General features: G+C 23.3%; 1 protein-coding gene and 1 long non-coding RNA gene across 3 annotated transcripts in view; one reads left to right on the top strand and one right to left on the bottom strand.

Annotated features, from left to right (window-relative positions):
- Cad99C (cadherin 99C) overlaps positions 1–13,882 on the bottom strand; it is a 115,357-nt gene that overhangs the window by 51,897 nt on the left and 49,578 nt on the right. The gene's annotated exons all lie outside the window — the stretch shown is intronic.
- On the top strand, positions 7,690–8,791 carry LOC149033406 (uncharacterized). Its single transcript, XR_016178905.1, has 3 exons — positions 7,690–7,762; positions 8,468–8,547; positions 8,700–8,791. It is a non-coding gene; the product is annotated as an uncharacterized LOC149033406 (long non-coding RNA).

A 13,882-nucleotide genomic window follows, 5' to 3' on the forward strand; every position in this document is an offset into this window, starting at 1 on the left:
TTTTATCAAATATTTTTACTATAACACGATAAAAAAAATTGATGAAAATCATTATACAATATTATACTTTTACAGTATAACAGGATAATATGATTTTTATGTTAACATATTATATTTAAAAATGAAATTACTTTAAAATAATAAAATAATTAACTGTAGGTTTAATATAACACTATTCATAAATTGCAATTAGTCCTTGTACAATATGGTAATCCTATAGAAACAATTTTACTATATAACAATAAAATAATTATGTAAGCTTTTATACAATATTGTACTTCTACAATACAACAAGATAATATGATTTTTGCGTTATAATTAAATAATAACATATTATAATATAATTAACACTTATTATTATTATTATTATTATTATTATTATTATTATTATTATACAATAACATATTATTATATAATTAACATTTATTGGCATTATTATACAATAACATATTATTATTAAATAAAATTATTTTAATTAAAAATTTTTATAATATTATTTAATTATAAATAATTATATAAATATATAAATAATAATATTAATTAATTTAATAATATTTAATAATAATATGTTATTTATTTTATTTTATATATATTTTATTTATTATAACACATTATTATTATATATATATATATTAAATAAAATTATTGTAATAATAATTTTTATAGTATTAATTAATTAAATAATAATAATATTCATTAATTTAATAATATGTTATTTTTATTTTATTTTATATATATTATATTATTTATTATATTATTTATATTATATACTATACAAATATATATATATATATATATATATATATATATATATATATATTAAATAAAATTATTTTAATAATAATTTTTATAGTATTAATTAATTAAATAATAATAATATTAATTAATTTAATAATATGTTATTTTTATTTTATTTTATATATATTATATTATTTATTATATTATTTATATTATATATTATACATATATATATATATATATATATATATATATATATATATATATATATTTTATTTATTATAACATATTATTATTAAATAAAATATAATTATTTTAGAAACAATGACACACGAATGAATAATGAATTCTAAATTTTCACCTAAAACAATATTTTCTAAGAACCTATTTATCTACATGTTAGAAAAGATTTACTTGTATTTCGTGAAATAAAGGTAACGTATCGAATAAAAGAAAGAAAGAAAGGAGAGAGAGAGAGAGAGAGAGAGATGTTTTCCACGTTGAACAATTTCATTCGATTCGTTCAACCAGTTTGCATCGTACATCAATAAAGACTCGACACGAATCGCAATATTTAGTTCCACCTTTCCATCACTGACATTTTCTATTCTTCAAACCCTATACCCAAACCTTTTATCTTCTTTGTTTTTTTCCCTTGTTCCATCCACCCAACCACCCAGCCCCCCCCCCCACTGCCTTTTCCTTCTTCCTTCACCCGTTTACTCGATTCAAAAGATTCATCATAACTCGTGCGATGCAAAAGTATAATATGCAGTTTTCGCATAGCAACCGAATACTTACTCGCGATACAATAAAACTCATGCTTGATTTCTATGTGAAAAATAAGACACGTAGAATACACGTTAAATGTGTATATGTGTGGGTGTGTGTGTGTGTATGAAATGTATGATACGTTTGAGAAACGTATAAAAAGGGAAATACACGTTAGTGGGATGATTGTACTTAGGTACGGTCAGGAGTGCACTTCCGGAATAAAAATTCCCTTAAAAAAAAAAAAAAAAAATAAAGGTTGAACATAATTCTTAAACACGTATTATATATCACCAACATTCTAGGTATATTATATATATATAATATATATTTTTATGTATATGTCGTACATATTTTTATTATTCTTATTGTTAGCAGTTTTTCGACTTAAAAACCTTCCAAACAAGGTACACACCTATATACAAATACACACACATGTCGTATTATTTTTATTATGAGCAGTTTTCACCCACTAAACCACGAACTACTAAAAAAAAAAAAAAAAAGAAGAAAACTAGCCGAGAATAATGCAACCCAAATTTTCATCGTCACACTTTATGATGCAATCCATCCTACTTTTATTCAAATGTTTAATTATAATTTACAATTGCATAAGAAAAATAAATTATATAATATTATTATTATTATTATTATTAATATTAAAATACATAATATTTTCTTTTTTTTTTAATGAAACAAACAATGCACGGGGAGAGGAAAAAATTACGGTTTGATAAAAGATTTTTAACTTATAGTGAAGTTGAAAAAAAAAAACCACGAGAACAAAACAAAATAATAATAATTATTCACGAATGAATAATACTTCGGATTATCCTTCGTAATCGTAATAATAATTAAAAAAAAAAAACATATAAAAAAATAAAGTCAAGCAAACAAGAATAGGAGTAGGTGGAGGTAGGTACAAGTGCTTCTTGATTGCAATCTCGAGCGTGACAATGCTCGCGAGCGTAAAAGGACAAAGGGATTACGTTGGGGTCAGGTGAAAAGGGATTGAAAAAAGGGTATGAGGAAGATAGAAAAAATAAAAAAGAAAAAAAAATGTCGTTGAGTGAAAGCAAGCAAAGAAGCAAGCAAACGTTGACGATGAAACATCGAGCATATTAATTTTTTCCAAACAACCTGATAACGAAACAAAACAGAAAATAAAAAATAAAATAAAATAAAATAAAATATTTGAACAACCTAATTAAAAGTACGATAATCTTGTTTAATTAAAAAAAAAAATGTTGATTATAAATTCATTTTAATTAATCGTTTATGAAAGAATCATCAAAAACAATGGTCAAACAAACAGGTGCACAACCAAAAACGGGTTAAAAATTTCACAACACCATTACAATTTTTTTTCTCACGGTGTTATAAGATGATCGAGAGGAGTAGGGGTATCCCATATAACGATGAAACTTCTTTTCATTTTCGTAATACCCAGTTTTAAGTAAAAGCGAATAAACGTAAAACGAATTTCACGTGTTTTTAAACGAGACCGAAATGTCGAAATGTTTCCGATGGTTCGATAAAGTGAAAGTTTAATTAATGATGTTGTTGCTCGATTGGTTTCGTCGTTCTTTTCCCCCCCCCCTCCCTTTTTTTCTGGACATTCACTTTTTTCACATCGTTTATCGTACCTTATTTTAATTTCAAGGTTATTACAAATTAGATTATTTATATATACCTGTACCAAATAATATTTCGATCAATTTAAATTAATTAATATAATATAAAAATAATATTATATATTAGGGTGAAACGGAAGTTCATGCGTTTATTGTGTGTTTTGACTTCAAATATTGCAATTTTTTGAAGTCAATGAAATTGCTTCACATGCAGGTGAAATATTAATTTCAAAAAGTTGCAAACTTTTGTTTCATTAATAATAATATTAATAATATATATATATTAAAATAATATTGCAACCATGTAAAAGCTTATATGTTTATGTAAATTAAAAAAATATGACACTTAATTCTTAATAAAATAATTTTCCAATAAAATCTATGTTACAATTCGTATGCATAAAATTAGACAAATAAATAAACACACCACAAAATACATTAAACTATCAATCCACATTGAAATTTCCAAACCATCAACCAAATTGATGTTTCTCGTTGAACCGATGTATTTGAATATTTGCAGATACCACCTGATTAAATATAAATCATTTTGTTCCCTATTTTTTTTTTTTTTTTACATTCAATTACAGAAACTATATTGACATAAGTTCAATGTAAACGTGTCTTCTTTGACTGTAAATAAGCGTGGGTGTTGTGATCTTTACTCGTGTGCGTTTGACTCTCGAGTTATGTATCCCCCCTTCATGTCCTCGTCAACCCTTTAAGTATGCACATTACTCGTATATACGTGAGTGCTATGTATGAACCCGTGTACATGAACGTGTATATATGTATATGTATTTACCAATCGACAAAACTCGAGACTCAACACGTGTAACACGCACACAACACCACACTGTTAACAGATGTGCATGTAAAACCCGAAGAGGGCGAGTTAGTCACGGAACTTGAGGTTATAGAGTCAGTGGGGCAATACCCTATACACATATATACATGTACATATATACATGAACACATAAACGTACACTAACAACAAGTGGTATTGCATTGTGCATGATCTAAAAGCAGTCGGTCATGTCTTTGAGTAGAACACTATGCGATTAAGGAAAGAATGCTTATTTATGCATACGTTAATAATAAATGAATTTACTTGTATATGTATGTATTTATGTATGTATGTATGTATAAGTAATAAATACATACCTTAGTTTTTACCACAGAGTCAATTATTTTCATCATTTTTTAATGTCTCGTAGAAAGTTCGGTATAATAATAAATGTTAATGTATACCTTTAGTTGATAATTATGACAATTGATTGAATATTTATGGCAAACAACAATAAAAATAAAAAAATACAATGTAAATTAACTATACAAAAAAAAATAATTTTTAGTATAAAAAATTTACTATAAAAAAAAAGACAATGTAATTTTACTATTTTAATTATCGCACTCAGTGAACAATGGCGGGTTTTAATATTTGCAGCAATGAACTTTCGAGTTCCTATATAATGCCAATTATTAATAAATAATAATAATAATAATAATAATAATAATAATATTAATTATATTATTAAATAATATATATATATATATATATATATATATATATATATATATATATAATTTAATATATATATTAATTTATTATATATATTAATATATATAATTATAAAATTTTTATTATTATATAATATATATTTTTTTATTATATTATTATTCATTTATTTATTTATTTATTATATTATATAATTATTATATATTATTATTATATTTATTATTATTATATTATCATAATATAATTAAAATTTATAATTTATAATATATTTATTTTTATTATAATAATAAGTTTATTTTCAGTATATATAATAATTATTATAATTTAATATATTTATATTTATAATTAATTTATTACTTTAATCATCGTCACGTATATGTCATTTAATGAATTTAGACAAATAATACGAAAACTTTGTAATGATTAAAATCAATTACATATATTTTTAAAAATATTAAATGATTTCAGGTAAAGGTGTCAAGTAAATAGAGAAAGTCCTAGATTTTTGATATACCAACCAACATGAAGGATAACGTGAAAGGTGCAACTTTCTCTCTCTCTCTCTCTCTCTCTTTCTCCTTCTGTTGCTGTTATTTTACTATGTGGACTTTGGTAGATTGAAATCTTCATTGCAATCTCATTGCAGTGAACATATACATATATATACTTGATTATACTTGTGTGGAACTATTCCAAGCAACGAATTACTAGGTACCAACATATGAGCAGGAAAAATATTGAAAATTTATTCTAAGGAAGATCATCCTTATAGTTCATCATCATCATTATCATCATCATCATCATCATATCTCTCTCTCATATTCCTTTGCAAGATTATACATACATATATATATATATATATATATATATGTATGTGTGTTCAAACTCTTATGAGATTTCTAAATACGGTCTACCGATTTAGTTGAGTATCTTCCCTAGAATGCAAAACTTCTATTACCACCCACCACCCACCTCCCCACCTTCTCATTTTCTTGAGAGTAAAATACGTAAAATTCACATTCAACCAAGTTTAAAATTATCAACTTGAATTATTAAAAAAACAAACTATATATATATATATATATATATATAATCGCGGATACACGTGTGTCACGATTTTTACGTAACTTAATGTGATACACGAGTTGGATACATTATACTCTATCATTTTATGTATATTTTCTTTTATTTTCTTATGAAGCTCATTTTCGTTTAAAGGATAAAACGATGCTGATTATGTATCGAGAAAGAGAGAGAGAGAGAGAGATAGAGAGATAGAGAGAGAGAGAGAAAGAGACAAGATAAAAGATATAACATATGGAAAGGAAACGAGAAATAAATCAAGTTGTTTGAGAATATGTCACGAATGAAGTATACATCTAACTAACGTGAAGAAATAATTTCAATATTAGAATTTTCTCCTAAAAATTGTTATCCTAACTTTTAAATCCTTCTACTCTATGATATATTTTATGGCCCACATAATTATGAAAATGTTCTAATTGTAAATTGTATATCTATTGTTTTTAGATATTTAAAGGATTATATTTGAATACTAAATGAATATTATATAATATTGTAATAGCACAAACACTATAATATTCAATAATATTATTGAATAATTGATTATATTAATATATTGAATAATATTTAGATATTTAAAGGATTACATTTGAATACTAAATGAATATTATATAATATTGTAATAGCACAAACACTATAATATTGAATAATATTATTGAATAATTGATTATATTAATATATTGAATAATATTTAGATATTTAAAGGATTACATTTGAATACTAAATGAATATTATATAATATTGTAATAGCACAAACACTATAATATTCAATAATATTATTGAATAATTGATTATATTAATATATTGAATAATATTTAGATATTTAAAGGATTACATTTGAATACTAAATGAATATTATATAATATTGTAATAGCAAACACTATAATATTGAATAATATTATTGAATAATTGATTATATTAATATATTGAATAATATTTAGATATTTAAAGGATTACATTTGAATACTAAATGAATATTATATAATATTGTAATAGCACAAACACTATAATATTGAATAACATTATTAAATAATTGATTATATTAATATATTGAATAATATTATATAATATTGTAATAGCACAAACACTAAAATATATTTGAATAACATTACTGAATAATTGATTATATTAATATATTGAATAATATTATATAATATTGTAATAGCACAAACACTATAATATATTTGAATATATTTATATTTGAACATTAAATGAATGTTCTATAATATTAAAATAACAAACACTATAATATTCAACAACATTATTGAATAATTGATTATATTAATATATTAAATAATATTATATAATATTGTAACATTACAAACACTATAATATATTTCAATATATTTATATTTGAACATTAAATGAATTTTATATAATATTGTAATAGCACAAACACTATAATATTCAATAACATTATTGAATAATTGATTATATTAATATATTGAATAATATTTAGATATTTAAAGGATTACATTTGAATACTAAATGAATATTATATAATATTGTAATAGCAGACACTATAATATTGAATAATATTATTGAATAATTGATTACATTAATATATTGAATAATTTTATATAAATATTGAAATAACAAACACCATATTTTGTATTTATTACATTGAAGTAGGTAATTTAGTTTTAAAATAATGTGATGTGAAATAACTGATAAATTCATTATTTTCTTGTTTTTTTTTTTAATGTTGATTTAAATCATTTTCATAATTACGAGCACGTTTCTAATTCAGGATTTTGCAAAAAGAAGATAAAAAAAGGAACAAAAAAAATAAGGAAAGAATGTATATCTACCTACAGTTTGTCTTTACTCGTTAAAATCTATTTTCACGATCCAATTGGATGACGTTATGTACTACTACTACTACTACTACTACTACTACTATTATTATTATTATTATTATTATTATTATTATAACTATTGATGCATTTGTTCCAGGTGGCAAGTTTTCTATCGAATGGAACAACGAATCACTATAGGTGTCATTGCGAAATTTCACGTAGGTTGTTGTTAAGTAGATCTATGAATTCAAATAATCGATACGACAACACACAGTATTGATCATTTCTATTAGATCATTATTTTTTTTATTAATCAAATTATCATAATCGTTCAACAAGTTGATATAGGTTGATATAGGTTGATATTAATACGTTTAATAAACAATACATTTTACTTTGTTCTTTTTTGTTTCTTTTTCTTTTTCTTCTTTTTTGTTTTTCTTGTTCTTTTTTGAGAGAATCAATCATTCAAATTTTTCAAGACAATTCGAATAAAAAAAAATATATATGTTACTTGCTCAACGATTATCCATATTTGTCAAAACGTAACATTAATGTTATATATTGTGTACACACTATATGGGAAGTAATCGAAATGACTAATCATTGTTAGTTTTCTAGGACAATTGAATTTCATATAAGGAGAACAATAAATCTTGTAGGAAATAATTTAAAGAAAAAAAATAATAAAAAATACAAAATAACAAAGTTTTTTCCTTTATTGCAATTGCAATATCACACTAATGCAGAATAATAATCTATAGTACGATTAACCATGAAGATACATTTTAGAGAAAAAAAAAAAAGAAAAAAGAAAGGAAGAAGAATAAAAAGAAATTACAAAAATAACATAACTAAATTAATAAATAAATAAATAAATAAATAAATCAAGAAGAGTTAATTAGTTTCCTTTCACTTTACAGAAACCCTGATGCAACCCGGTTGCAAAAACAAAAAAGTATATAAGATGAAGGAAGAAAAATAAAAATAAAAAATACAAAAAGTAAGGGAAAAATAAAAAAAAAATTAAAAATAAGAAAAAAATGTAATTAAAAAATATATAAAAACAAATAAAAAGAAAATACAATAATAAATAAATAAATAAATAAATAAATAAATCAAGAGAAATCAATTAGTTGTTTTTTTAATTTACAGAAACCTTGATGCAACCCGGTTGCAAAATAAAACATAAGAAGAAGGAAGAAAAACAAAAATAAAAAATTAAAAATTAAAAATAAGAATAAAATGTAATAAAAATATATAAAAAGAAATAAGAAGAAAATACAATAATAAATAAATAAATAAATAAAAAAATAAATCAAGAAAAGTCAATTAGTTTTCTTTTACTTTACAGAAACCCTGATGCAACCCGGTTGAAAAAAAAAAAAAACATAAGAAGAAGGAAGAAAAATAAAAAAGTAAGGGAAAAATAAAAAAAAAATTACAAATAAGAAAAAAATGTAATAAAAAAAAAAATATATAAAAACGAATAAAAAGAAAATACAAAAATAAATAAATCAAGAAAAGTCAATTAGTTTTCTTTTACTTTGCAGAAACCCTGATGCAACACGGTTATAAAAAAAAAAAAAAAAATATAAGAAGAAGGAAGAAAAACAAAGATAAAAAATAAAAACTAAAAACTAAAAAAGTAAGGGGGAAAAAAATAAAAAATATAAAAAAAAAATGTAAAAAAGAAGAAGGTTTTCGATTTTCATTTGGAATAGGTGAGTTGATTGCGAAAAATCGAGTTTCTCTGTGGCTTCTTTCAAGTGCACACAGTTCGTTTTTTTAAAAACCACGTCAAGTTTTCTACGATACACACACACACACAGACACACACACACACACACACACACACACACACACATAAGGTGCGTATTTCTCTCTCTCTCTCACCATTTTTCCTTGTTCGTTTTCTTTTTTATTGGACATTTATGCGTGCGGCGTTTATATGAATGAAAGAAAAATAAGGAGACGCCCGGTTCTCTCTCAACGACCTGTTTTATCCAAGATAAAAAGAAAAAAGAAAAAAGAAAAGAAAAAAGAAAAAAAAGAAATGGTTAAAACCGAGCTAGCTGACTATAACGTAGGTATAGTTGTCGGTTGTGTATGGTTGTCACCGATTGGCTATCTTTTTACTGTCACAATTGTCGTTGTCCTTTGTCATAAAAAAAAAAAAAAAAAAAAAAAAATAATCATAGTGGATCTGTGTGTGTGTAATTTTTCTATTTTTTTTTTCTGTACATATATCACAATTTTTTTTTCTCTTTTTTTAATTTTATTCTGATTTTAGAACGAACCTTGTCGTAGAAAAAAAAAAACAAATTAATCTTGAATATATATGTGTGGGTGTGTGTTCTTTTTCTATTTTGTTTTTTCTTTTTTATTAATATTAAAATTTTTTAGTCAAAATATTATTCTGAATTTAGAACGAATTTATAAATGAATTCAAAAACAAATAGAAAAAAAAACAAAAAAACAAAAAAGATGAAAAAACGATATCTGTGAATTATTCAAACCATTGTTCTTCTTCTTCTTCTTCTTCGAATTAAATAAAAAAAAAAAAGAAAAAATGTGTTAAATGTAAAAAAAAAATAAAATGAAAAAATACGCCATTTGTAGTTCGAGATATAAAATGTATTATTCTCGAACGTGGACTACACAGGATCTTGCGAAGTAAATTCTTTATTCAGAAGGATAAAGATGAGGCGGAAAGAGTGAGAAAAGGGAAACAGAGATAAAGAAAAAGAAAAAGTAAAAGAAATAGAAATAGAGAGAGAGAAAAAGAGAGAAAGAGAGAGAGAGAGAGAAAAGATAAAGTCGACGGCCCCAACAGCCAATGCTCGCACCTGCAATTTCGTTCACGTTCACCTTCAAGGTTTCTATATCTATATATGTTGTATTGTAAATCAGCATCGTATTCCTCCCTCGGTTGGTGTTTAGAATGGTGTTAGAATCATTTAGAAATTCCTATGCGAATGGATCGTGTGATCCTTCTTCTTTTATCTTTTGGTTCTTTTTTTTTTCTTTTTTATTATTATTTTATCTTTGAATAAATATCTTCCAAATTTTTGAATTAATCCAAACGTTTATGTTTACAAAATTGATATACAAGTATTTATCTCGTACAGAAGTGACATATAAATATATATATAAATAAAATAATAATTAAAGAATTATATAATATAATTAAGAATATATAATTATATATAAATAAAATAGCAATATAGAAATATAAATAATAATATATAATAAAATAACAATATAAAAATATACTATATACTATATAGTACTATATAGTATATATTTTCTTTTTTGAGAGGTATTTTTGTAAAATATTAATTATATATAAAAATAAAATAATAATTAAAGAATTATAGTAATATTAATTATATATAAATAAAATAGCAATATAAAAATACAAATAATAAAATAAAATATAATAAAATAGCAATATAAAAATATACTATATATATATATTTTCTTTTTTGGAAGTTATTTTTGTAAAATATTAAATAAAACAATAATTAAAGAATTATAATAATATTATTTACATAAATAAAATAGCAATATAAAAATACAAATAATAAAATAAAATATAATAAATTATTTTTAAAAAAATATACAGACATAAATAATAAAATATAATAAAATAACAATATAAAAATATACTATATACTATATCGTACTATATAGTATATATTTTCTTTTTTGAGAGGTATTTTTGTAAAATATTAATTATATATTAAAATAAAATAATAATTAAAAAATTATAATAATATTCATTATATATAAATAAAATAGCAATATAAAAATACAAATAATAAAATAAAGTAAAATAAAATAAAATATAAAAATATACTATATATATATATATTTTCTTTTTTAAAAGTTATTTTTGTAAAATATTAAATAAAATAATAATTAAAGAATTATAATAATATTATTTACATAAATAAAAAAGCAATATAAAAATACAATGAATAAAATAAAATAACATATATAAAAATATACGGCATATATCTTCTTTTTTGGAAGATATATTTGTTTAAATAATGCAACGTACAATTTATTGGTTTCAACGATAAAAAGTTGTCTCACATCAATGTTCCTGGTCATGGTAATGGTGATGGTACTTGTAGTTGTAGATAAAAGAAAGTTTTTTATGATTCTAATAAGACTCTTAAAAAGAAGATTACCGAGTAATCTTCAATAAACTTGTAAACTACGTAAGTTTGCCAACTGTAATGCATTGATAAAACGATATCTGTAATATTAAACTCCATTTGTGGTAGTAGTATTAGTAGTAGTAGTAGTAGTAGTAGTAATAGTTGTTGAGTGATGGAGCTTTGGAAAAGTGTAGACGTTTGCAAAATTGGATAAGAAAATATATCGACGAAAAAATGGATACTAAAGAAAAAAAAAGAAGACTAAAATGAAGAAAATGTGAGCACTTTTTAACGAAATGGTCAAAATTTACAAAAAGATAATAATAATAATAATAATAATAAAATATAGTTCGAATACGTATGTTACGTTTATATATACATATATAGTAGTAGCAATAAAATAAGCATTTATAGTCATTAACGAAAAAGTCCCTAGTCCTCTAGAATAGCTTATTGGAATATTAGTCGAATATAAATTGTGCACATTAAGAGATAAGGATGGTAGAAGTGTAACCATGATGGTGTCCTGCGAGGTTTAGTTCACTTTCAAATGCAATTGCCATTATCATTTGAAAATAATCGCTCTGAATTTTTAATTTAATAGTTATAGATGAAAATAAAAGAAAAAAAAGAAAAGAAAGTAAGAAGAATAAGAAAAAAGCAACTTAAAAAAAAGCAAACTCATGAAATGCAATTATCTTTTATCTGTATCGATGATCATTTGCAAACTACATTATTAATAATAATAATAATTATTATTATTATTATTATTATTATTATTATTGTTACAATTATCGTTATTATTACTATTATTAATTGCATTGGTATTTCTGAACGAGTAGATAATAATAAATTTACGAATATAATGTTACATTTACAAATAATTGCATATATTATATTTACAGTTGTATAACATCTGCAAAAAACGATAATGCAACTAATTTTGTAATAATTTTATTATGTATTAATGTTGTAATACCTTTTGTGCTATAAAGACAATAAAAAAAAAGAAAAACAAACTCAAGCAAACTAAATTTCATTTACAAATTGTCATTTATTTATATAATATATAAATATAATTTTTCTATTGAAATTGTTTTTTAGTTAATTTGCTTTGTTAATACATAAAATATAAAAAAAACTTCAATTACAAAAGGTTAAAATAAAAAAATATCCTATGGGCAGATCACACGTGTTAAAAGTGAAACCTTCGAAAAACTAAGTTTCGAGAGAAAGAGACGACTGCAGGATATCAGGAGTAGGATAATTGTAGGGTTTATTTGTTATAATATTATTATTATATTATTGTTATCACATTCAAAAGTTATTATACGTTTTATTGAAAACATATATAAATAGATAACATATTAAACAGAAAGCAAGTTCTCAATTCAAAGAAATGACACGAGTTCCTTCTGGTAACTTAAAAATGTATGGAAACAAAACACCTCTGTTAGTCTAGTAAACACCTCTATAGTAAGGTTTTTTTCGAAAAGTAGTCACTATTTATCGGAAAAAAACTACACTACTTTTCGAAAAAAACCTCCCTACTTTTCGGAAAAAACCTCACTACTTTTCGGTAAAAACCTCACTACTTTTCGGAAAAAACCTCACTACTTATCGAAAAGACCCTACGGACTTATCGGAAAGACCCTACGGACTTATCGGAAAGACCCTACGGACTTATCGGAAAGACCCTACGGACTTATCGGAAAGACCCTACGGACTTATCGGAAAGAGGTTTTTTCCGAAAAGTAGTGAGGTTTTTTCCGATAATTCCGTAGGGTCTTTCCGATAAGTCCGTAGGGTCTTTCCGATAATTCCGTAGGGTCTTTCCGATAAGTCCGTAAGGTCTTTCCGATAAGTCCGTAGGGTCTTTTCGATAATTCCGTAGGGTCTTTCCGATAAGTCCGTAGGGTCTTTCCGATAAGTCCGTAGGGTCTTTCCGATAAGTCCGTAGGGTCTTTCCGATAAGTCTGTAGGGTCTTTCCGATAAGTCTGTAGGGTCTTTCCGATAAGTCCGTAGGGTGTGTTTAATTAGGCCTCGTAGAAGAGTCTCGTAAACAAGCCTCGTTAAAAAGCCTCGTAATCGAGTTTCTTGTATTTACAAACTTTTCTATATTATTGAAAAATTACTATAAATTTCCTAAATACGCAAACATTATAATT

Source organism: Polistes dominula, unplaced genomic scaffold, assembly GCF_049000335.1.
Source record: "Polistes dominula isolate Pdom_NZ unplaced genomic scaffold, Pdom_raw_medaka contig_27, whole genome shotgun sequence".
Taxonomy (NCBI): domain Eukaryota; kingdom Metazoa; phylum Arthropoda; class Insecta; order Hymenoptera; family Vespidae; genus Polistes; species Polistes dominula.